Source organism: Homalodisca vitripennis, chromosome X (genome assembly GCF_021130785.1).
Source record: "Homalodisca vitripennis isolate AUS2020 chromosome X, UT_GWSS_2.1, whole genome shotgun sequence".
NCBI lineage: Eukaryota > Metazoa > Arthropoda > Insecta > Hemiptera > Cicadellidae > Homalodisca > Homalodisca vitripennis.
In genome coordinates, this window is record NC_060215.1 from 15,676,071 (window position 1) to 15,703,361 (window position 27,291).

The window sequence follows — 27,291 nt, forward strand, 5'->3', positions numbered from 1 at the left end:
TTCCGATTTGGTATTCTAAAACCATTGGGATTAATTTGGAATAAAAGTTGATTTTTAGTCCTTTATAACAAATCTGATATGGGTTTGTTTTTAGTAATAAGTTATTGATTTAGGATAGATAGATTTGTATTGCTGATTTTCAACTAACTCTAAGGCAAATGAAAATTCAAAATATTTGCCATCAATTCAGCAGCAGATGTCCCTAGACATTATACTCGTATTTGGTAGTAATATCAGAATAATCATAATTTAGACCTGTACATCAAATTATTCGGTAAAACCATACCTCTCTTTAATATATTATAAACATATCAATACGAATCATTTAATACAAATTATATTTTTATTACATTTACTAGATCATATGGCGCATTTTTAGTCCATGGTCAAGTTTGTTAGGAACATCTCCACCGCCGCAAGTGACTCCCAATAGAACTTCAGTCTACAAAGGTTACTTGAGGCACTGACTTAACACTAGTGACACAACATATCACTTAAGTAACTCAGCAAGTACTCTTGAGTGATGCGCCTGACGCCTGGAGGAGAACCAAGGAGAAACATGACAACGTCGCTAACGGTCCAGTAACGGGACGGCAACCTGCGCTATGCTGGGCCAGGGTCTGTCCCGTCCGCGGCCCGCCGGCCACCACTGCACTACCAATCAACATTCCACCGTCCCGTCCCGGCCCATACATTCTCTGGGGTAGTATTCTAATGAAATAGTGGTCAGGTTGTTAGACCCTAGAGAACTGTGCAGCTATAACGCTCTATGTTCTGGTCGGTACCGGTTACTTGTCTGATGAGAGCGGCCGTGTCGGCTGTGTACGTGTACGACTGTACGTGGGGTCATAGGGGCAGTCTACCGGTTTGCGTAATGGAAACGTACACACTTAATGGCGGAGACGAGATAGCTCACATTCCTGGAGCGTGTAAATCTCCCAATCGACCAGCACTAGTATTTTAGTCTGTTGGATGAGTATGTACAATTTGTGACAAATTATTGTTAATTGTATAGTGTTATTGATTGCCTTTGTTATCATATGTAACAATTTTCGAAGGTTGGAAGTTATTTTTACCGCCCAATTTTTTGTAGCTGGATCCGATTTTAGGTTTCAGGTCGCCATTTGATATAGTCACTGAAAGAATGAAGAATTGAACAGATAAAATGGTTCGGTTTGTTTTGTGAAGGAAACAGGATTTTTCATTGTTCGGTGATAAAAAAAAAACAATCAATCAGTAACGCTACGTTTCCAGATCTGCAATCTCATCTCTTCCTCAGGTGAATAACTAACCTAACATACAACTAAATCTAGTTTTAAATAAACAAACATGCTGTAGTTCAATTTTAATAATTAGTGTTGTGTTTTGTTTTTATTAAATGTTTGTTTGAGTTGACTCACAACATAGTAGTTGTGATTCTTGACTTATGCGTGTCACAACGCTCTGGTGTGTTTTGTTTAATTAACCTAGATTGTAGTTGTGTGTTAGGTTAGTTACTCACATGAGGGAGAGATCAGATTGCAAATTTCGAAACATAGTGTTACCGTACTGATAGTTTGTATCACTTAACGATGGTAAATGTCCGGAAAATTCCGATTCCCTACAATCCTTCCATCGTCAAAAACAGATTTCAAACAGATTTTATACAGGTTTGTTTAAGTCCTAATGCTCTCTCAGGCATTTGTAATCAGACGCTCTGGAATTTTATACTGTTACGTGATAAGGCTTTATCTCAAGGGATGTTTTCTGACGTCACCATTAGCCATCGGTACGGAACAGCCCGCACTGATGGCAGGAGGCATTAGTAGATAAGATAAGAACGTTACCCGACCGCCATCTTGTAAAACAAGAAAAGTTATACTTTCGCAGGATATAAAACTTTATTAATAACGATCGCAGTGTGATGGTTTTACATATAAGGACTTTGGTTAGATGTGGGTTGATAAAAAAAGAGCCAAATTTGTTCAATATATCTTGTTTTATTGATTTTTTAAAGAACCTCTTGTAACGTAAGCACAAAGCTAAATAGCTTTCAAACGTTTTCCACTCGTACATCTAAAAAATACCTGTTTCTAATACGAGATTCTGTTCTATCCATTTATTTATAGTTAAATTTCATTGCCGATTAAATAATATAACAAAGTGATGGTATTTTCTCCCTAAAAATCTATTATTGACAAAAAAATATCAATTCACTTAAGTTTATTTTTTGAAGTGACATAATAAATGAGATTTCTTCTTTTAACTCTTACTTAAATCGGTTGCCACATTTGAACGCTCGATTCTTTTTACCATACTGGACCCTTTTCATAAGATGATGTCAATTTGCTAAATAACTGGATATTTGCTACGTACAGTATCCCCAATAATATTTGTGGAATAGACCCTTGTAGTCAAATGTAAACTACATATTGCTTCCCGCTCAACCATAAGAAATTAAGAGTTTTTGATTTGTTAAATGTGTGCGCTCCCAACACGACACCTTGGTGCATACCCTGTAATTCTTGGTACCATCCGTACATAGTTTGATCCTGAACCAGTGTCAGTCTTTATTGATTGATCGATTAAGATCTTTATCATGACAGGCGAAGTTAGGACCATTAGGTGTATTTATTGCAGGTGTGCGAAATATCCACACAAGCTCGGGGGGGGGGGGGGGGTTAAAAGTAGCCAAGCCAATGAAATTTAATAATATTTAATATTCTAACTGGGCTATGATTGTGTGATTAGTTTGATTCTCTTCCTCAATAATATTAACAATGAGTGTTTGTTATTACTGTAATACCATACGGAATATAACAAATCTTTTCGGTATTGCATTGTTGGTGCCTCTGTGTCGTTTGTAACGCTTTGAGGGTCTGCTGATGGAGTATCATTGGTCAGTGAAATTTTCGTTGAAATGCATGGGAACGCGGAACATCCCTAAAAATCCGTACACTAACATGTTTTGGTTCGCGGCAATCGAAGACGAACGCGAATATCCACATAATGATTAATCGTAATGTAGAACTACCATGCTTTCACAGGATCTTTACTTTCAAAGCTAGAAATGTTTTTCACAGTTGTAACAATATTGATTGGTTATATTGGTATGATAGACTAACTTTTGTCCAATTTTACAAATTCGAATGGTTGAAACGTGATAAAGAAAGGTCCGATTCATTTTGTAAAGTCCGTATCAACCCTATTAGTAAGATTTAAGGCTTTAGATCAGAGATAAATACCCCAGCCTGTTATTAAGCCACAGCTGTGGCGGTCCATTTGACCATAGAGATGGACTGCAGAGAAATTAGATTTTATCTGGGTCTCACAACAAGCCCATCCAACAATCCTCCCACTGCCAACGCAACCGGTTAGGAGATCTCTTGAAGAATCGAGAGTCCAATACAGCCCTTATTAAGGTATCATAGGTATAGTATTCCTGAAACAATCTGGGTGTGGAATCCGCCACATGCCCATGTGTAATTTTCACGAGTCTAACAAATATTTCAATGTCGTTATCGATAGATATATCCTAAGATGTTATGAAATGCAGTATTTTTATATTGCATATAAAATTAGTAGGTTCTTGCAATTCAAGTAGGCTGCAGTTTGTCAACAGGGAAAATAATAACCTGAATATAAATATGTTTAGATAATTGGGTGGCCATATAAATTCAATTATTGATCATTCGTTCTTTAAGCTAGATTTGCAATCAAATTAAAGAAATTGTATAACGTTAATTTTAATCTTTACCGAAATACTACAACGATGAAATTCACATTTAAATCGTAACCATTATTCAGATCTTTAACAATAGCGTAGAAGGCATGTAACGTAAACCTAATGCCGCGTGAGGAAAGCTCGGGCAGCTGTGTGCAGGGTGGTGCGATGTAGTTTAGTCTGCGGCTGTGTGCAGGGTGGTGCGATGTAGTTTAGTCTGCGGCTGTGTGCAGGGTGGTGCGATGTAGTTTAGTCTGCGGCTGTGTGCAGGGTGGTGCGATGTAGTTTAGTCTGCGGCTGTGTGCAGGGTGGTGCGATGTAGTTTAGTCTGCGGCTGCGTGCAGTGTGGTGCGATGTAGTTTAGTAGTCTGCGGCTGCGTGCAGTGTGGTGCGATGTAGTTTAGTCTGCGGCTGCGTGCAATGTGGTGCGATGTATGTAGTTTAGTCTGCGGCTGCGTGCAGGGTGGTGCGATGTAGTTTAGTCTGCGGCTGCGTGCAGGGTGGTGCGATGTAGTTTAGTCTGCGGCTGTGCGTGCAGGGTGGTGCGATGTAGTTTAGTCTGCGGCTGCGTGCAGGGTGGTGCGATGTAGTTTAGTCTGCGGCTGCGTGCAGGGTGGTGCGATGTAGTTTAGTCTGCGGCTGCGTGCAGGGTGGTGCGATGTAGTTTAGTCTGCGGCTGCGTGCAGGGTGGTGCGATGTAGTTTAGTCTGCGGCTGCGTGCAGGGTGGTGCGATGTAGTTTAGTCTGCGGCTGCGTGCAGGGTGGTGCGATGTAGTTTAGTCTGCGGCTGCGTGCAGGGTGGTGCGATGTAGTTTAGTCTGCGGCTGCGTGCAGGGTGGTGCGATGTAGTTTAGTCTGCGGCTGCGTGCAGGGTGGTGCGATGTAGTTTAGTCTGCGGCTGCGTGCAGGGTGGTGCGATGTAGTTTAGTCTGCGGCTGTTTGCAGGGTGTTGCGATGGAGTTTAGTCTGTGTCAAGATAAAGCTCCGGCGCCGCCGCTAGTCTTCTGGCCGGCCGACCGTGAGTCTATCGCTGATGTCAAGGTCACTCGCTCCACTTCCCATATCCACCGAACTCTTGGGGTTTCCACTTCCACATCACAACAGCAGTTATTGACACAAATACGGCAATTGCATCTTTGTTTAGAACATTTTGAGTCACACCACGGTAGTAATTTGAAATTGGAATGTGTGATACTTTAAATGATAGACTACTAATAGCTTATTTATACTTCGTTGAATAATATAATGTCAAAATACACCTGCTAAGGAGTTTCGGAAATGGGCTGAAGAAAAAGAAGAAGCAGTTCTCCAATTATTTGCTCTGTTATCCTCATGGCTGTTAGAAATTTAGAAAACAGTTATGCCATCTAAATTGTATACTTAAAACTTTGCCCGTTGGCCTAAAGCTAAACCGAACATGGTTAGCATACAAGAAATAAAAATGACTTTTTTGTACATGCAAATCTTTTATTCGTTCTCGCTCAGAACAAAATATTTCTGTTTATTTATTTTTTTAAGGATCCGGCTTTTGCTTCCTATGAAAAATTTTGAATGAACGAATTTCTGAACATGAAAACTAATTAAATAATTAAAAGTGTTTTTGTTAATAGAAACGATTACATTTATCATTAAATGAATGTATTGGATCTAGCAGAGAACTACAAAAGCAGATATCACTTAAAGAAGCGTCCTGCAAAGGGATTTTGGGTGTTTTTATTGATGTAATTCTAAATTTTATAAGCAATGTAACAATTGTGGTTCAAATGAAAATCTAGATTTTGGTAAACCTAGATATGGTAGATTCCTAATTACAGTAGAGCTAGAGCCTCATAATCATAGCCACTTAAGAGAACATATTACTTGCCTTAGAAAATATCAATTGAGCTAGTTTTCTCCGTCCATACACAGGGAATGAGTTTTTTTCCGGTAAAGTCAAAGAGCATATATTTCTTGAAATGAAAGCTTCACGATATTTTTTAAATTGTGTGTAACTGCACACCGGATACTCTCCATTCTGAACAAATAGCTCGAGTCAATCGTTTTCTAAAGATCACAGAATGGTGTTCACAGATACAATAAAATAGCATTGATCTTGTATCAGTTAAAAAATTACGTTTTCTGAAAGAAAAAAAAAACAACAAAAACAATCGATAATGGATACAACAAAACAGTGGGTAGGCAAATGCTACGGTAAAGGATCGAACACATGGCCGGCATGTATAAGAGCGTTCAGTCTCGAATCTTAGCAGTAGCCAGTGAGGCTGTCAGAAACAGAAGCAAAATCTTTTAAAACTCGTTAATAAGTTTGAATTTGCTTTTTTCTCCTGTTTTTGGAACAGACAATTGGGATGCTTTGACTTTGCCAATGATCTGTAACAAAAGAAGGACTTCACTGCAAGTGATTTAGTTCTACACAAGCACAGCTTTGAAGGGATGGTTTCATTCAATATGAATGTCGAGGTTAGAACTCCATTCTACTCTACAGTTTTGGTCTTTCCAGATCCCTTCTGAAGGACGTGGACTCCACATTCCAGGAGTCAAGCGTGTGAGCTAAAGGTGAAATGGAGGTAATCTCAACATTCGCCATTGAATCCGTTGAAAACCACTTAGTGAACTTGCACGTTTATTTCTGTTTCATGAGTGAATTATACTTCGGGCACTTGGCAACAGCTTTTGTATATGTTACCGGCAAAGTGTAAAATCAGGCATTGTATAGAATACCTAGGCATTCTATACATTGCCAAAAGTAAGCAGGCAAAGTGTGAAATTTTAAACATTTCATACTTTGCCTAGGCATTCTATAGAATGCCTGCTGGAGTTCAGGCAGAGTTAAAAATCTGTCTGTTCCATTGTTTTCAAGTTACAACGTGCTTGCCTCACCTACTCCCCCCCGCCCATCCCCGCTATAACGCTGCTCTCAGTTCTGTTCTGTCGTGCCACTGTATTTTTGCTTGAAAATGTCACAAGTGAACAGTAGTATCAGTAGTTCTAGTGATCGTTTTTATCGCTAATGAAACTTAGTTTTAGTGCCGAACTTGTAAAAATTCGGAATGCAAGTGCTAAAAATAGTGTTTTTTTTGACTGAAGACGACTATAAGAAGCTGGTGTTGGAGGTCGAAGATGCCAAGGCCAAGCCCAGAAAGGAACCTCGTCACTACTGGCTACTCAACAGGTTATGATGTAATGATCGTAGAAAATGTGCAAAAACTAATACACCCATTAAAACAAGGAGACAGTGTTGTAAAATTTTATGTCCACGATTCAGATTTATTTACTGTTCTCCATGAAGCTCATGTAGCTATTGGTCATGGTGGCCAGAGATCGAATGTTAAAAGAGCTAGATATTAAGTACAAAAATGTTACACGTCATGATGTTGAGCTATATAATTAGTTTGTGTGAGCCATGTAAGAAGAAACAAAAGGGTTCGAAAAGAGGAGTGGTAGTAAAGCCCCTGATTTCATCAGAATTTAATTCTCGTTGTCAAGTAGATTTAATTGATTTCCAGTCACAGCCCGACAGGGAGTTTTTAAGTTCATAATGGTCTATCAGGATCATTTGACAAAATTTGTGATTCTTAAGCCTCCCAAAACTAAAACCTCTGAGGAAGTAGCATATCACCTAGTTGATATTTTTACTCTCATTGGAGCACCAAGTATATTTGCCAGTCAGACAATGGAAGGGAGTTTGCAAACAAAATAGTTTACAATTTAAAAGATTATTGGCCTACGTTAAAAATCGTTCATGGCAAAACCACGTCATTCTCAAAGTCAGGGTAGTGTAGAACGTGCAAACCAAGATATTGAAAACATGATTTCGGACTTGGATGCAAGATGAAAAACTGACCGTTTGGAGTGAGGGATTGAGATTTGTGCAACTTATGAAAAATAGAGCTTTACATTCAGGAATCAAAAGAACGCCTATGAGGCTCTCTTCGGCTGTAAAGTAAAGGTCGGTCTTACAACATTTTCTCTGCCTCGAGACATTTTGGATTCCATTAAGAGCGAAGAAGATTTGGAAAGAGTGGTTAATAACATGCACACAACAGAAACACAAACAATGTCAAGTCTAGAACCTCCTCTCCAAACCGATCATAACACTTCAGAAGTTAATGAGGCAAACCGTTGATGTCTCGGTCAGTTCTAGCCTTCTACAAATGTGTAGCGTTTGTTTGCAGCAAACTAATGAGAAAACAAAACTGCACAAAATGTTTAGCGGACATACATATTTCATGTGGCCATTTCAATTCAGGGGTGTGATGATACTGAAAAAACCCTGTTGTGTGTCCCTTGTTTTAATTCGGAAAATATTGATAAAGAGAGGAAGAGGTCAAAAGCTTGTCTTGAAAAACAAGCTAAGAAAATGAAAGCTAATTCCGATAAAAAGTTTCCCCCCGTCACCAAAGGAGTCACTGTTCGTGTTCCAATTCCTGACGTTGACAAAGGAAGAGGTGACTTGAGAAATATTCTGGCAGTGGTCATGGATACGACAGAAGATGGGTTTTTACAAATTAGGGACCGCCAACGGAGTTTTGAAAACAACTGTACGCAAGGTTACAGTTTACAGTTTGCCAAAAAAGCCTAGTTCGAGTAGAAGACGTGCCTGATCAAGAAACAGGACTTCGTACCGTTGCAACAGCTCAGTCAACAGGAAGCGGCCAAGGATTTTGTGAGATGCACTTGCAAAAACTAAATGTCAAACCAAACAATGTGCTTGTGTTAAAAACAATCGAAAATGCAACTCGAAGTGCCATAGTTCTCTTTCCTGCTGTAACAAGTAATTTTTTAAATTAATATTTCACTTTTAAATTTTACTCTAGTAAAATATTGAGGATTTTCAGATCCTATGTTTAATACATTTCATGTTTGTTATTTGCAATAAACAATTTTTAACAATGTTGTTCATTTTATACTTTGCCTGCAAAACTTTCGACATTCTATATAATGCCTAGGATTATACACAATGCCTAGGCAAAGTTTGTACAATTGTTAAGAAATGAGTTAATTTCATACTTTGCCTGGATTCACTCGGCAATGTATACAATGCCTAGGTATTCCATACAATGCCTGAATTGTACACATTGCCGGTAACATATATACCCCAGCAACAATATGGACCGTTGTAAATCAGGCATAAAATGCAGTAAAAGGGTTAAGAAGTACATCGGTCCGGTTGTAAAATGAAATCTGATGAAACAAATGTTAGGTGTTTCTCACGTGAAGAAACAGTGGTATAATTCAGATTCAGGATAATGTTTTGGTAAAACAATATCAAATACTATCAAGAAGAGAATGGTCTCTGTCTTTTCTAAACAATGCAAAGCCATTTTTAGAACTTCATTGGACATAGTTTATGATTCTTACTTCAAAATGTAAAGGATTCCAACAACCTATTAGCATAATTTCACTCTTTGACATGGCCTTCATATTTGACTTTGGGTTCCTTGGTTTTTACAATTTAAAATATTAGAAAGTACTAAGAAAGCAATGATCGGAAAAAGATAAGTGAAACTCATTTTAATACATTCTTTTTGGAAAAAGAAATATAGGTTTTGCAAAGAGTAAAAAAATAATCTACACCGTAGGATAATTGTAGTTTCTCACTTTAGAGTCTACAAACGCACTCTCAGCATGTATGGGATCTTGTGGACAATACAACTTGTTTCATGCTCGTGGTGAAGCACTTGGCACTCAGATTCCCCACTGTGTATTAATAGTATTGTCAGACCTGTAGGACGACTTACACTAACCGCATTAAACCCGTGTCAAAATGTTGTACTTTGACCACAAAAATGAAATCTATTACCACAATCAAAGAATTTATTGACGAAATATTGCGTCTATCTAAACTTAAGAATATACACCTGCCAACCGAATTTTTCAAATCAAATCCTCAAGAACTAAGTGTTTCAAATTATGTATGTTTTGTTCCATCTGCATAAAGAGAAGACTCGCCTCAATGGTCAAACTTGCCTCCATTTAATCACACTTAATCACAATTTATAATAAAACATTAATGACGAATTATTACGACAGTCAACACCTCAAAGTATATATACCTGCCAACCGAATGTTTCAAATCAAAAACAAACCTTTAGAAACTAAGTGTTTCAAATTTTGTACGTTCTCTTCCTTCTGTATCGCCTCGTAGGGGCGAATGTCTCCTACACTTACTAAGTCTGGCGTACGCTTAACCATATGTATGGATGAGCTGTAGGGTTTGCAGGGTTTAATGACTTTTTTTAACAAAATCTCTTTATTGTGGGTGATCTAATATTCCAAATATATACTTTTAAAGAATAAAACTTATTTTGTGTAATAATTAGGCCCTCCAATAGTTTTATTTATTATACGTGTTATCGAACCAAAGACGGTTTTAATTAGATGAAAGTTGGGACAGAACCAAACAATCTACAAGTCTTAGAGATATGTGAAGGGAAAAAGATTTTTCTGGACATTTGCCATCGTTCAGTGATTCAGAAAATCAGTATCACTACGTTTCGAGATCTTCAATCTGTTCTATTCTTCAGGTGAATATCTAACCTGGAACTACAATCTAGGTTAAAATAAACAAATCATACCAGAGCTTTGTGACACGCACAAGTTAAACACTCACAACAACCATATAGATATATAGATTTATAGGTATATAGATTTATTTTTAGTTATACATGTATATGTATGTTAGTTTAATTTTTTACGAGGTTAAGTGGTAGAGAGGACTTTATAGTCCTAACTTCGCCTCTAATAAATACATTTTTCATTTCATTTCATTTTTCATTTCATTTCAACCATGTTGCGTGTCATCTCCATGCACACTAACTCTAAAACATGTACTTAATAAAAACAAAACACATCACTAATTATTAAAACTGAACTCAGAATAAAGGTCACAATAGGTCTGCAATCACCGACCAACCACATAGAACTGACCAGAGACCAATAGTAAATTAGTAATATTAATGTAATATTACTGATTGTTTTTGTATCAATGATGACAAATGCCCGGAAAATCCTGTTTACTTTATGATCCTTCCATCGTCAAAAACAAACTTCAAACGGAGCATCGAGATATGTAATCCAAATTTGGTAAAGTGTCGCTTTTCGTGTTTAAATGTTTGGTAACGTAATACAGTGTAGAAATTAAGTGCATGTCTTGATGAGAAATATCTGTACACATGTAGAAAACTATAATGTTGATCAGGAATTGTGATCTGTAAAATCAAAACTGAACAAGTGTCAACCCTAGGTCAGGTATTAGTATAGCGGACTGCTTGAAAGGACAGGCTCGCTCAGCGGTCACCCATCCAAGCAGCAGCCACGCTCCACGTTGCTTGATACGGTTATCTTGCGATAACCGCTGTACCTGCTACACTATGCCACTGGCAATTATACGCATAGTGTAGAATCATATTTAAAATGTTTGCAATTCCCAAACTGTTTAAATGGATAACATTTTGATCTGGATTGTTATAACAAGACTAGAAATGAAGAACAAAAATGAAACTGTGGATTAAAACACCCACTATCTCTTCTCCAAGAGGAAAGTTTAGAGAAAGGAGGACCTGCGGAGAGGTGGAAACAAGATAGCAATCTCCACGTGAAAATCGCAGTGCACTGTGGTGCACGTGTGCTTTGTAGTGCAGCTAACAATTCGGCCCAACTCTCGCACTACTGTAGGGATCATTAAAGAGTGCAATTGAGGGAGGAGCCTATTTGGCACGTGAACTTGGATCAGCAAACGAGTACTGAGCGATGTTGCCATACTTGTTCCCCCTTTGTCGTGCCGGATGGCTGTTAAAGTGTCACGAGACAACGTCGCGCGGGCCTGTCCATTTTATTGGTCACCGCCAGCTGCACTCTTTCGTGGCTCCTAATATAGTTGTAATGTGATGACGATAATCGAACTGACCCTCTTACGAACAGTGTCACATAACCATTAGAACTATAATATACAGCCCTAAGGTTTAAGCGAGCAACACTTAAACAGAGGTTTTATGACAAGCTGAGCGTAAGTAAACTGTTCTTCATTCATAGTTCATAGATGTTACGTTGTATAAAATATTACAAAGTCTTTACTAAAAATCCATAAACTATATACATTTTTATGACGTCAGTTCATCTAATTACTAGATCATAATCGCCGAAAAACCTTCGAATAGGTCCTTCATATCCTTCAAGTCTTGCTCAGAAACCCTTAAGGTGTAAGCGAATGGTCCATAACATGTTGGATATCGGATCTGAGTTAGAAATAGTGCAAGTTTAAATCCTGTCTGTGACCGTTTTATCAGTATTATCGAACTTGGACTGTATCGATTCCCCCTCATTCTGTTTGATAAGATCCTCACACAGGACGGGCAGAGTAAGGCTTAAAAGGGGATCAGCCTTTCCTTTTTCAAAAAGTAGAGAGAGATAAAAAGGTTAGACCTATATTTTCTGCTACATTCTGGTTATGCAGATGTCGGTAGGAGAACGACAGGCCAGGTAAAATGCATTTAAGAGCAGAATCTACAATAAACCAGGTGTTTTTCTGGTCATACCACTACCACTGCAACAATGCATGCAGGTGAAATTGAACTACATACATCCATGTACGCGAACCTTGATTCGTACACCTTCAGGGAAAAGTATTGGACAATAACATGAACTGAAGGGTGAGTCTAGTGCCAGTCAAGATCTAATGGAAATTGGAGGGAAGACCAGGGAGGTTCTGGCACAGAGTCTAAATCTTTTACATCCCTAATAATTATCAGATTATTATGGAGCATACCTCGAAAAGCACATATTATAGTCCACCATATTACACCATAGACTATTAGTCCACCGATTTAAACCTTTGTCTTATTGATTTTCGAAGTCAGTTTCAGCTACTGACAATTGAAAATGATTGCACATGCCTGCATTAGTTTTCAGTCGAAATGATTGCACATGCCTGCATTAGTTTTAACTCGGTCATATCGTATTATTTAACAATGTGATACAGAGATATCATTGAAAACGATAGGTTTAAGTCCGGGAGCACCAGGTAAGTTAGTACGTGTGCAAGTTCCATGTACTAATTTTATCAAAACAGAGTCTTTATTTCTTTTTAATATTTAATCATTGTCTGTATTCCACCATTCAACACAATTGCCATGTACTGGGAGTGTTGATTACCGAGCGGTCTAAGACGTTTAACGTTAAGTCTGAGTGAGGGATAGCGCAGTTTCGAATCCTGTCTATGACCTTACATTTTTTATCAGTACCATCAACCTCATACTGTATCGACTCTCCCCCTTATTCTGTTTCATACGATCCTCTCGCATGCCAGTGGCCCATGAAAACGGGCAGAATAAGGTATAAAAAAGGGGGGGATCTATGTCTTTTATATTTATTTTTTAATTGGTTTCTCTTGAGGGTGTTTTTTTTACCTACAGTTCTGACAGATCATGGAAGAGGTTCAGAGTCTTGTTTCTTATCTAGAATTAATCGATGCACCATCGGGCGCTAAGCCTAGTTAACGGCATCAACGATGTCATCACTTAGTTACAGAAGGACTGCTCAGTGAGACAGTTCGCTTTCCAGCTGAGCTGCTTTCATCCTCGTAGGTTTCAATACGTCTGAGATGATAGGGCAGCAAGAACAAGCTAGACGTATAAAGTTTAGATGAAGATATTTTTGCGCCGCTTTGAACGGACCTAGTAAAAACGAGCATTTTTCTTATTTTCTTCAATAGCAATCAATCTCTTGAACAGCTGAAAGAAGTTCAGATACTGATATCTGGAATGCTGTCAAAACATGTTTGGGACAAAAAATCAATCACACCCAACGGTGGAGGGGGGGATTGCTTGTCGTAATTTATCTCTTGGGCTGGAAAAAATCACTTGAAATGGTCATGTTTTCAACGATACAAGCTTTAGTACTTTAGATGTTCAACTATTGGATTACGACCGTTGCATAGGCTATATGTCATTACAACTGTAACCTTTTCCCTATAAGACACATACTTAAATGTAAGAACTACCCTCTCTTGGTTTGGTAGGTTCTTATGGAAGATGCTAACCCTGCGGTTGACTAACTCTGTTTGGCTTCAGAGTCAGCCTAATTTGATTGTCTCTAGTGAGTTGTTTTTGCGGTGAATAATTGGTTAAATAATATTAGAACTCTCTTAATCGTGCTGTAATATAGCACACGTTTTAGAGCTCGCATTTTGAATTCTTCGCATGTGGTTGAAGTGTATGCATACAGACACTGAGTTTGGAGTGGGTTATTTTAGAACCTTTAAAAGATTATCACAAAAATTAAGTCATAAAACTCTTCGCTATAATACTACGAACTATAATCATAATAATAGAAGTACATGTAATTTTCAATAATACTGCAAAACGTGGTTACCTAGCTGTTAATGTAAAGGTACGAGCAACGGTTTAGCAAAGGATAATTTGTGTGCGTGAGCAAGCGGGCGCTCGTCCACTTGGTGGCCTGGGAATGGGGACGGGAGACCCGTACGCTGCTTGTCGCCTTCCGGGATCGCACCGAGCCGTTTTACAGGGTGTTCAAAAAGTATGGAAACGGAATAATAATACGTTAGTATTTCAACTTGCCGAAATAGGACTCTGGAAATCGACGTTAAACATAGGAAATCACGTTTTCGTGTCAAGAGCGACTCTAAAAGTCTCTACAAGGTCTAAAAGGTCATCCTTTTGAAGTTTACGGAAAATCTCCAATGTGAGCAAAGGTCACGTTACTTATCATTTGAAATATCTTGATAAGACAAACACGTTTACATTTAAAAGAGTGCAGGTCGTACAAATCGGAACAAAAACGTATGGAAACGGAGTAATAATATGTTAGTGTTTCAACTTACCGAAACAGAACTCTGGAAATCGATGTTTAACCTAGGAAATCGCGGTATCATGTCAAGAGCGACCTTTTACCTCTAAAGGTCATCCTTGAGAAGTTGACGGAAAACCTCAAATGTGAGCAAAGGTTACTTATCATTTGAAATGTCCTGATAAGACAAACAAATTTACATTTAAAACAGTGCAATTTCGACAAATCTGAACATAGTTGTGATCATTTAAATTGTTTCAATGTTAGATACTGTAATGGCCATATTTAAAATGGGGCGTCAAAAACAAACTAAAAATTAATTTAGGATAGAGCTTTCATGTCATTTAAAAGATTTTTCCATACAGAAACACTTTTGAATCCTATTAGTGATATACAGGGTGTCCTAAAAGTCCCATGTGAGACACGTTCCGTCCAGTTACTGTGTCAAAGTGATCTCAATGTGCTTCACATACTAACTATAACAATAAGAGATGACATGGCAGAACAAGCTATTGGTATTCCAAGGACTTCCTAATGGGCTTCGATCAGACAAAACCATAATAATAAGTGCAATGTTAATCATGGTCGCTGATGTGTTTTGATTCTTGTAATTACTTTTTTTATGGTTTTGTGTCCATAGTTCTCAAAACAACTAGCCAGAGAATTTTTTTTATCTGCCTTACAATGACTTTAAATGTAATTTAAACTGTGGAGGTTTGATAAACAAATTTCAAACTTTAATTGGCCACCAAATTTGATAGATAAACATTAGAGACCTCTAGTTTGCGCCATTATTCTTCTTTTTACAATTACCTTTAAAATAAGGTGTCACTTCAGGGGTTCCCATATGAAAATTTCGACTTACCCCATTTGTGTGAGGGGGGTCAAAAATTTTCTTACGTCAAAAAGGTCCTCAGCTAGTCATATAAACAGCCCTAAAGTAAATTACTCCATCTCTATTCATAAAAGGTTAATAGGGGGGGGGGCACTTTTAATACACCCGGTATAATGTTTAGGTCTCATAATCCCACATAAGTTTCTTATAATATTTCAGAGTAAACTCAGTTAAATGTTCAACAAATTCAAATTGCATTCTTTTGTTGACAAGGTTTTGTATATTTGATTCCATTTACGTTGTTGCTCTCATTGTCTCACTACGACATGTAACACTTGTGCTTACAATGAGATTTTCCACTGCCTCCTCATAGACCATACTGTCCAGTAAAGTCTCTTATGGTTATTCTTTGAGGAGCTGAAAATTCACTGTTGTGTTTTTATACCAGTATGTTTATAAGGTGTAATGTGAGGGGCTAACTTGAGCGACTACGAGTTATCTATATCCTTGGTCACCCCTATAGTATTAACAAGTAGGGATTGCGGTTGGGGCCAGGTAGGTACACCCCCCACACAAAGGATTTTGTCATTTGTAATTGTATTCTAAGGTGAGTAATGTATACAGGGTGTAAATCAAGTCCTGATACGCCGGGATATATTCCAAATGGATTGAGTTATCGGTGTACAATCTTCACCATGCCAAATAAAATACTTTTTAGGACTATCTTGTGACATGTCATATTTAAGGTCTATTCAATGGAAACACAATGGCATGAACAAAACATCTCTACGGCGATCCTAGCAAAAGTTATGGACAAATAATCGCCTACATTGTAATGCCGTCTAGAAAAAGACACCCCTTACCAAAACTATGCACACCAGAAACATTAGATGCTACGTACAGAAATAAGATGAGCCCCTCAAAGTCTTACTAAAAGATATAACGCACGCATGCATTGTGTTGATCTGCGCAAGACAATGCCATTGTCCCTACATATTATTATTTTTGCGTTACTTGCCGATAACTTTTGCTAGAAACGGCGTAGAGGTGTTGTCTTAGTGTCATTGTGTTTCTATTGTATAGACCTTTAATATGACATGTCACAAGGTATTGGTTGCAATTTGAAAATTTAAAGTAACTCCCTTCTATCCCCATTTGAAAAGGGGTGACATTTTTGTTACCCTCAAAAACCCAAAAGGTAATTTAATAAGTATGGTAAAGGTTGCACATCGATATCTAAATCCGTTTGGAATATATCCAGGCGTATCAGGACTTAATTTACATCCTTAGATTTAAGTGGGTTTTTGCGCATAACTTTTACTAGGATAATCGTAGAGATGTTTTGTTTTGTCGTGAATTTACCTTTTAAATGCCATGTCACAAGATAAGGGTTGCAATTTGAAAATTTAAAGTGACCCCCCTCTACCTCCTTTGAAAAAGAGGGGGGATATTTTTATCCTTCAAAAAATCCATAACAGTATTTTAATAGGTATGGTGAAGATTTTACATCGATACTCAATCCGTTTGGACTACATCCCGGCGTATGAGGACTAAATTTACACCCTGATTGTAAACATCATGATGAGAATGATACCAAACAACGTATAATACTTGAAAATTGTCGCAGAGTATTTCTTTGTTGTGGGTCTAACATGGCCCAACCATACAATGTATATAATATATTTTATACATCGATGATCTCAACCTTCTGCACTTGCGAGTGTGGGGGTGCGCGCGTGCGAGGCGTACCTGGCCCTTCACCTACAATCACTAATTGCTAATACTGCAACGCCGTATTTATGTCGAGAAATGCAATAAAACGTTTGTGCATATGCTTAGTTTTGTGCATATGCTTATGCTGGAAAATATATGTTGTTGTATTTGTTAGTGACGTTTTGGCTCTTTTTAAGTGGAACGTTCACTACAAAAGAAGAGACAATTTCAACGATTTGGAAATTAGTTATGGATACAATGGAAGGAGACAAACACGACTCCGTGTAAGAGGTTGGGTGCGACCTGCGCGCGCGTCGATGCGACACCAATGAGATAAAACCGCAGGCCCAGAACCCAGAAGTAGGTCCCCGGTACCTATGCTCGTTACCCGGCCTCCCAGACCGTGGAGAGGTCTAATAGGCCTCATACTTCGTGCTATTGAACCTCTGGCCGAGTGGTGATGCATGGTATGGCAGCGGGGAGTCCGTAGAGACACACACGACTGTAGCGTTACAGAATATACAGACCGATGTCCACTTGTAAGATTCTGGACTAAATATTTAAAATTGAACTATACGAAATGATACGGTAGCCGCGTCTGTATTCGAGGCTGGTTGGCCGAAACCCGTGTACGGTCTGTAATAAGGTGACGACCTGTGTGTCAAATAGTCAGATGGTGGCAACCAATTGTTAAACAAGATTTAAAGGGGCATAAAACTCCTAGCGCGTCAACCTATTTCGCACCCCAGGTAGTGTGAGTAATACATACCTTCAACTGGGTCTAAGAGTTTTTGCCCGATGGTGATATCAAATTCATCACCTGGTTGAGAGATTCCAAACAGGATTCTTCTCCTAACCTTAAGAACAACAATCCAGAATGGTGTGTTTAGTAGCCTCTTTAAACTGATTGCATAGTTTACGTCTAGTAATGAGTCCCAAAGTGTTTCCTGAAATTACCGAGTCCATCAATGAAAGAAATAACTTCTTTCATAAGCCTCTACTCCTCGGCCAGTTCATGAACTGAGTCACGTTGACTTTGATAAACTTCTTGTCAAATGCGTTAAGGTGGTAGCTTTTAGACTGGACATGACAAAATTGATTTATTACGTATGGCAAGAACATTTTGTTATTATTAGCTTGTTATTAAAGTAAACAGTGTGATGTGCGATTGTGATCCTCGTACTTACGATTTGTGCACTTATGATGAACGCCTGACTGGACTCCAAGCAACTTTTGTGTATGTTTGAACCCTTTTCTTTCCCTTCTTTCTGTTCTTTATTTTTATATGTATTAATACCCCTCGGCCCACCTGACGAAGAAGATAGATTAAAATCATCGATAGGTTGTGTTATACCTTTTATAACCTGTAACGATAGTAAATGTCAGAAACTGTTACCCTATGACAAGAAACTGAGACAACCTCTCACTGGACTTATTCCTAAAAGGATCTCAAGAAATAGCGTTGCAAAGCTCTTTTCAACATATTTTATATAACTGTCCAAAAATTCTCTAAAAAGGCAAAGTAGGGGCGCCTCCTGTCGAGGTCCTATGTAACAACCGCTACTAGAAGGGATACCGGGCACTGCATCTGAGTCATGTTACCTTGGACAAATGGGCAGCATAGCATTGGAAATGAATGAAACATACACACTCTTAACGTACCATTTTTTAAATTTTCTCGGAAAGGCACCTGATCCACTGTTTAAGTTTAGTTCAGTGTGTATTTCGTAATTTGTAACCTTCCTCCACATGACATATTCAGGAAGCGTAGATACTCATGGTGGTGTCATGTCAAAAACACAACACAGCATGAATATAATATGCTGGTAGCTGGTAGCGTGGTGGGTCGCGTAAGTAGGCCGCCTGAGCCAGAAAGCGTGTACAGGCACACATGGTGCCAGTGAAAGCGCTTTTGTTATCTTCGTTAACAATAATTCTGTTGCTCCACAGTGTGGCTATTGTGTAGCGGTGGGGGGCAGTGCAGTGCCGCAGTAGCAGAGGTGCCGTGGCACAGGTGCTGTTATACGTATTTTTGTCAAAAAGATTTAAACAATTTAAAAACAGTTATAGCATAAATGTTTGAATTAAGGTTTATTTTTTCGACATAATATTATATTTCTCTACGGAATATACTAAATTTCGAGTATCGTCCATATATTTTGAAGCTACCTATAACAAAATGATCTATGTAGTTGTTATTACTTATGTTACCTAATTTTCAGTATGGTTGCTGCTAACCGCTTGGCATACAAGGAATATAAAATCTCTTATAATGTATACGTCTGCAGAGGGGACGATGGATCGATCCTCCCTCAAACCACCTAAATGAGGTGCTTCTAGCTGGCTTTACTTACTTGGTCTGGTTGAAAGGAGAGTCCAGCTATTTAAAAAATATCAAGTGACCTAAATTCACCTTACATCTGACAAATATCTCACGCCATTAACACAGTAACATCCCTATTGCATGATTACGAGCGGAAGATTTTATAAACGTGGTAGGAAATCCAAATTCCATTGTAACTGGAAATGTAACCCTCAAACGGCATTTTTGCGTGTTTGAAACTAATTTAGGTAAGAGAAAAGAGGAGCAATAATCTTGCAATAATTCTTCAAATTTCAAAAATATAAACTCAAAGAGCAATTTCAACGAAGAGCGTCAACATACCTTGTTTTCCACTTTAAACTTTCTGAATTACACAAAGAGCTGCCGGTTATCACATTTCGGCCTTAATCGCTATCGAATTCTATGGAATACATCAAAGGGAGGAAGTAACTAGAAAGATAAAAATATATTAGTATTACACCACACATAATGACTGGCATTGTTGACGAGGCATCATCTCGTGAATATAGTATATTACTCATATGAGAAGCAAAGTTATGTTTCTAGCGTCTCATAGGGGGATAAATATGAGTAAAGCTCATTCAATCTGATCTGCTGAAAGTAGAACTACTGTGCTAAATTTGTGCTGAGTGCATTTCTCGGTGTTTGAATCATGTCCTTGCCACTAAACGCTTCCAGCCTCTAGGACCACTCTTCTGTCGGTGAACCCGGTTTATAATCCTGGTTTTCTGCTCCTGGGACAAACTAACTTGGAATATCAGCAAATAGTTCCATCAAACCTTTAGGAACCTCAAGTCTTGTACTTTTTAAGGACTGCTTTGCCAGATATTACAACGTTTGTTTAGTCTTTTGTAGACAAAGCAGGAGTGCAAAAGATCAAATTTAAACGGCTGTTTATGTTTACTCAAGCTATGCTTGTAAAACAATGCCAACTTCTTTGTTTGAAGTTAGTTATTGACGATGGAAGGTTTGACAGGATTTCGGTCATTTGCCACCTAAATATGTTACAAAACGTGTAACACAACGTTTCGAGGATTACAATCTATCTCTTCGTCAGGTGGTAGATGCATTAATCCAAAACTAAAGAACAGAAAGAAGAAAAGAATGGGAAAGAAAAAGGTCCAAACATACCCAAAAGCTGCTCTGAGTCCAGTCCGAGCGTTGTCACTGCTTTCTATTCTAGTACCCGTGTTCCGGACATGCATCCTGCACCAAGCAGCTTTTGGGCATGTTTTAACCTTTTTCTCTCTTCTTTTCTTCTTTCTGTTCTTTATTTTTGTATATATTAATACCTCTCCCACCTGACGAAGAGGATAGATTCCAATCCTCGAAACGTGTTATACCTTTTGTAACATATAACGATTCCAAGTGTCGGAAATCCTGTTATCCTTTAAATGCAAACATATTGATGCATAAATAAATAAAATTAAAAACAAAAATTTAGAAGGTAGTATGGATCGAACATTTTTTTAAAGAGGTTATTTTCAATAATTTGGCAGTAAAATGACTTGTTGTGACAGAGCCAACGGCACAGGCTATATTTACAATTCTCTTCCTAAAAAGAGGGGCCATTTTATTCCTCGAATGTGTTTTCCATTTAAGAAAAGACCCACTGAAATTCTAGATAGAATAGCTCTATAAAAGCTTTAATGGAGTTTTGATGGTAAGTGAAGATTTTCATTTGTTTTGAATTGCCTCGTAATGTTTTCTTTGACATTGAAGTGGCTACTAACTGTCATAACATTGTAGGAATCGCCTCTCCGTATCGTTTGTTTCGTAAAACGATATCCATTGGTGCATTTCAAATATCCTCGGTAAACATACGAATTAAAATATTGTTAACTAACACAAATGTTACACTAGGGTGTGTGGTTTTTTAAATTTAATTGTTAGTAGGGACTCATTTTCAACATTTGGGAGATTATCTTCAACATTCGGGGATTTATTTTCTACATTTGAGGATTCCTTTTTGTGTTATACCCATCGCGCGAAGGAATTTAAGAATCTCGATCGTTTATAATTATTTAGCGTGACCGAAGTTATTTTTCAGACGCCTGTTACTTATGTTTGAAGTCCATAAAACACTTGAACTATTGAACATTGTTCAACCACTTCAGTTGTAGAAAAACACAAACCTGCATATAACGATCCTAAACCACAATTTCTTTTGTTAGGCCGATGAACTGTAAGGCAATCTCTCAGTCCATCATATCAATATTGATTTCAAGTTGTTTGTGGTTTCACGTCGCTTCCTCCGCAAAACAGATTCGCACAAAAAGCGCATTTCCATGAGGCGATTGCATAGTTTGTTCGGACTCAATTCCTGCTCACTCCCCTTGAATGCACACCTTAAAAGACCGGATCCGAACAAATGCAGACATCTGCACAAATTGACCGCCACCGCGCTCCGTTGGTCGTGCGATTCGCAACCGTAACGCCGACTGCACACGGGTTTTACTCGCCGATTTCCGCATTCAAATCATGATATATAACTCTGTGGGGTCATGAGTACACAGCGTTGAGCAGGATGAAACTGCCGAACACTTGCTCTTTGATTGTCCTTCAATAGCAAGGGAGCGGTATGCCATCTTTGGTAGTTTGGACAAGGGTGGTGAATTTCCCCAGGAGGACCTGATAGGTTGTTTTTGGCGGTTTGTGGAACTGCTGAAATCATAGACTGGTAGGCCTCATGGTGTGCTTCAGGGGTGCGCAAAAGGCCCTTGAGGCTTAAGTGCATGCCTTAGGCCGCCCCATAGAAGAAGAAGAAGAAGAGTAGAGAATACAACGTACTTTCACTATACTCCAATACGCACGGATGGATTGTCGGATGTAGGGAGGGTTTCTAAAATCAAGTCCAAAGCCTGGGTAAGAAAAATGTGTTTAAATCAATGATGGGTAGCTTTGAAGTAATCTAAAGTTAACAATATCCATTCTCCCAGTATACTATGATAATTGCCATATTGGTTTAATTGAGTGAGGACAACAAGAGGCTTGGAACAGTGAAGGAATGTCTCTCTCTACAGCTGGTATGCAGCTTTGACAATTCTAGCCTGTAAGTTGGGGAACATAATTGTTGTTTGAAGCATTTACACTGACAAGCTAATCCTTCGACCAATCGGAGAAAATCATGGAATTGAATTAAGAGAAACTCCTGTCTTTCTGGTGGGTAACATTTTAGCAAAGGCTGGCTACGGGAATAAGCACCGCCAGTTTTTTGTCTACTGCCTCGTTGACCTAGACCGACTCGTCCTTCCCCCACCCCTTCCTGTCGTACTATTTCCCACCTATCTCAGGAAGCGTCAAACATCCATTGTTTGTTAGGCGAGGATTGAATTTCTTTCCCGGAGGTTCTACAGAACACTGCTTGGAGACGTGGAGTAAGGTTGAGTTTGACTCCTATAGTCGACTATTTAACGTCCAAGAGAGGTTGAGATTAGGTTGCAGAATCCTCTCTATACTCTAACATTCTACTGGAGCTCTAATGTTACTTAGAATAAAGTTATCCTTCAATACAGTCAACGGACATTCAGATTTGTTTACAAATGATAAATACCACACAGTTTAGATTTGGGCGGAAACCGAAAAAAGTGCCTTGAAAAATGGATACGATTGCTCCACTTTGTAAAAATATCCAAATCCCTATAATTTCACACTGGGCCGAACACCTCGGTAAGTTACTGTGCACGACAAATCGATGTTATTGGCCTCGGCCTCAACACTGAATCTTTGAGACAGAGCCATCCTCAAGGTTTGGTTATCTTGACACTTGGCCATCCACCTCGGCGGCATGCAAACCACTTAACACGGGAACTCCACTTATTACTTAAGTGGCAATGACGTATGTGTCGTCGCCTGTTTTACGTATGGTAGCCACATTGGCCTTATGGCGTACTTATTTAGTGTCGTACAACCACTGTTGTGCCAAAGTTCAGCCAGCGTTTGGCAAAGCAACAGCCTCCGTGTCATATACAACCTCATAAAAAGTTTGATTTGACCACCTTGAGTTCAGCAATAAACTTAAACTGAATTCAAATCAAAATCTTTCTTTTAATATAAAAAAGCTAAAACTCCTTTGCAATTAAAAAGCAATTCGATTTAATCGTATAACTTTTTTTAATAACCAAAACGTGAATGGATACTAGATTATTGGCCTCCATGATCCCAGATGGTGCAATATTGTAATGTTATATACCAGAATAAATAATTTGTTTCTTTGAAAAAGTTGAGAGTTTTGGGAGAGTGGAAGAACTAGTACCGCGGAGATTTTAAAAGCAGTGGTTCTCAACTTATGGTCCGCGGTCCCCCAGGAGTCCGTGAAAGGTTAGATATACACTAAAGTTTTAGATGCAATAAAAAGTCAACACAATTAATGAAACATGTGACAACAGTTAAGAAAATCTAATTAATATTTTGTATATAATTGTTCTAGTTTTGTCAAATTAATTCGCAGAAGCTTTATTTGTGATTTGTGTAATACAATGACAAATATTATATTATATTATTAAATATTTCATATATTAAAGGGATGAATGTGATATTAAATGAATTATTTATTTTTAAATACTTTCTAACGAGTGCAAGAAGCTTACAAAACTTCGTTGGTATCTGAAATAAAACATCCGATTATAAAAATAAATCGTTAGATTGAACAAATAAGTAATTTGCGTGAGTTAAAAAGATTTAAAAGATAATGACAACAATATTGCTGGTTTAGTTTTAAATAAAAATGCAAATTTGGATGCATATGAAGTTTCTCAATATAGACTGAAAATTCTCACACAATTTCTGAAGATTTCATGCAAGATAATGATTCCGCTGTCTAGTAACACTATTCATCAGAGAATTGCATATTGGTCAGTAATATTGTTGATAATTTATTTACAAAAATAACTATGTATGTGATATGTTCGCTTTGCAATTAGATGTAGGAAATTTTGGCGTACATTCAGATTATTTGGGAAAAGCAGTCATGAAAACTTTTTATCTCATGAATTACTTTATACAACTTGATGAGATTTTTTATGAAACACACCAATCAGTACTTGCAAAAAATGTAGATATCTCTAAAGATGGAGCAAAAGAAATGTCTGCTGTCAAAACAGGCATTCGAGGCAAATGTTGAGTTAAGCTCTAGTTCACTTTCCTCTTACATGCAGCATCTGAAATCTGGTGCCGTCGCACACTTGACTCCTGAAATCTGGAGCGGTGTTCGTCTGGAGGGGTTAAAAAGAAGTGTGGGAAATCTGTGGGAAATTGGATCTCCAATACGAAGGTGAACTGGAGCTAAACTCAGCATTCGCATTGAATGAACCCTTCCCACTATAGCTGCGTTATGTGTAGAAGACTCGGTTGTTCCACCGTACTTTTGGATCGCGTCTAAAACACCGTAGTTCACTCAATTGTGCACCTGATGAGACAATGAGAATACTTCTTCAACTAGATTACACTACATCTTGTAGTTTTGGTGTTTCTGGTGTCTTAACTATACAAGGAGTTCGTTTTGAGCTTCTTCGTTCTTCGTCGCCGACTATTTTTAGGAGACGCCTAATCAATCTACTGAAAAGGCGCGAAACAAGGTTGTATGCACATATTGTGGCAGTCGCAACAACACCGAAATCAGGTTCATTTTAATTCATTTTCACTAAAAAAAGATACGTGGTCACAATCGCAACGTGGTGAAGGTATGAAGTTAACATGATTTTGAAAATATCAAAAACTGAAATCGGTTAAAATACATGTCATTATTTGCTTTTAAATGTAAGTGTTTGTTGGAATCTCAAACTCTATAATGGTGTAGATTGATTTCTCTCTCTCCGAGGCAAATTCCTCGTCGTCTACTTGAGGTCTTTGGAGTCACACTTTTGTAAGTCTCGTAGAAGACTGTTGGATAGTCTTGCTCCAATATAGGACGGGGTTTTTTGGAGAAAAGTGTAGTTCTGTACATCGGCAAGGAGAAATCATTGCCAATGTCGCGTGTGATGGTCATGGATAGTCCTCATGGGCAAGTTTCCTTGTGGTGCAGCATGAGTGATGACTTCAATGATGTAAGAATGTCATTGGAGAAGACTTCATTATAGAATGACAAGGGTTTTAAAGGCCTCTCGATAGCTATCTCAACGTTAATGGCCAGCCAGGACTCGCACAGCGCGGTTTTGTATAACAAGGAATCTTTCGAGACTGTCAATTGAAGAGCTTCCTCAGAATATTATCCTATAACGAATATGGGATTCAAAGAGAGCATAATGTGCCATTTTTGTTGTTGTTGGTGTGCTTACTATTTGTATTCTTTTTCCATATAAAAAATAACAGAACTGAGATTAGAACACAGCATGTCAAAGTAAAGCTACCAAGAGAGATTCATCCAATATTACACCCAGATGCTTGGCTGCTTCAATCCTTTGCAGATCTGGAGGCTCAGCAATTCCCATTCCTAATGCTAAAAGTTTTGTCTTGGAGGAGTTAAAAACAAGATCTTTGTTATCACAATACTGCTGTCCTGCGCTTACTGCGACGTAGGTGTTAATGTCCAAGAGTTCAGTGGAGTTACTGCCGGTTAACAGGACAGTATCATTAGCAAACATGATGGGATAGCTTTACTGTATCGCACTATAATGTATGGTTAGGGATACACAACAGCAGGAATGTAAATGAGAAGACAATTAATTGTATGTTAACACATGGCGGCACTAGGTGGTACTAGGTACCCACAGGCTGACTAACGTGGTTTTGGGCTAAACCGGACAAAAGGACGTTCCAGGCGGAAATATACCTAAGTGTATGATGGGAACCCACCAATCGGATTTAATACATAGAGTAATATACATTACAACACTGATTGTACCAATACAAGTTATTAATACAAGTGCATTACAATGGCATAAATATTCGAGGTAGTTACAAGTTTTGAAGAGAATAGTACGAAAATAACTGGGTCCAAGACAGATCCTTGAGGGACAACACTTTGACCATCTGTGGCTTTGATGTAACAATTCTTTCAGTCCCCCTCTGTGTTTGTCTTATTTCAATTATTTTCTCCCTCCCCGTAAGATAGCAATTAATACCACAACAGTGCACTTGCAGAGGTTACTGTGGGAGCTGTGAATAGTTTGGTCTTCTTAGCCTTGCCGACCAGGAAAAGATATGAAACCTGCACTTGACTATGCATTAGAATTTCAAACAAGAAGCCTTTTGTCCTAGGGGCCATGCTCCGAGATTAGGGCTTTGAGATTGAGAAGGGATGAGCCAATTCCTTGATTTTTCTGACGATATCATCTTCTTTTACTTAAAGTTCATTATTGACGATGGATTATTGAAGGGATAACAGGATCTTCTCGAAAATAGGCTATCGTTTTCTGATAACAAAGATGAGAACATACGATTCCAGACCTATAATCTGGACTCTTCCTCACGTGAATAAGTAACCTAACATCTAACTAACGTGGGTATGTATTGACTTAACTAGAGTTATAGCTATCACATTACTACAATCTAGAATAAAATAACAAAAATCAGGGTAGCCATTCAGTCTTAGACCCTATTCAACTTTGTAATTTAATATTTAAATAAATCTTTGTCTGGACATAAACTCTTCACTTTATCAAATTACGAGTAGACGACTGCTATGGCATATTTTATAATTTGAGTGACAATTTAAATACTTTCCTGTTCTGCAAAAACTTAATATTAATGTGAAATAAATAAAAGTATCAGATTTTGTAGTTTATTGTAAGAAAAATACTAGTGATAACGTGTTTAGTGTTTCCAAGAAATGCATATTCTGATTGGTTAATCGTCTTTTGAAGCATGAACAATGCAGTTCGATTCTTTTTTTGTTCATATTATTAGATGTTTTTATCTTTTAGTTTTCATCGAAACATTAGTTTAAGG

General features: G+C 38.1%; 1 protein-coding gene across 7 annotated transcripts in view; it reads right to left on the minus strand.

The window, feature by feature from the left end:
- Positions 1-27,291, minus strand: part of LOC124368728 — a 68,944-nt gene that overhangs the window by 25,175 nt on the left and 16,478 nt on the right. The gene's annotated exons all lie outside the window — the stretch shown is intronic.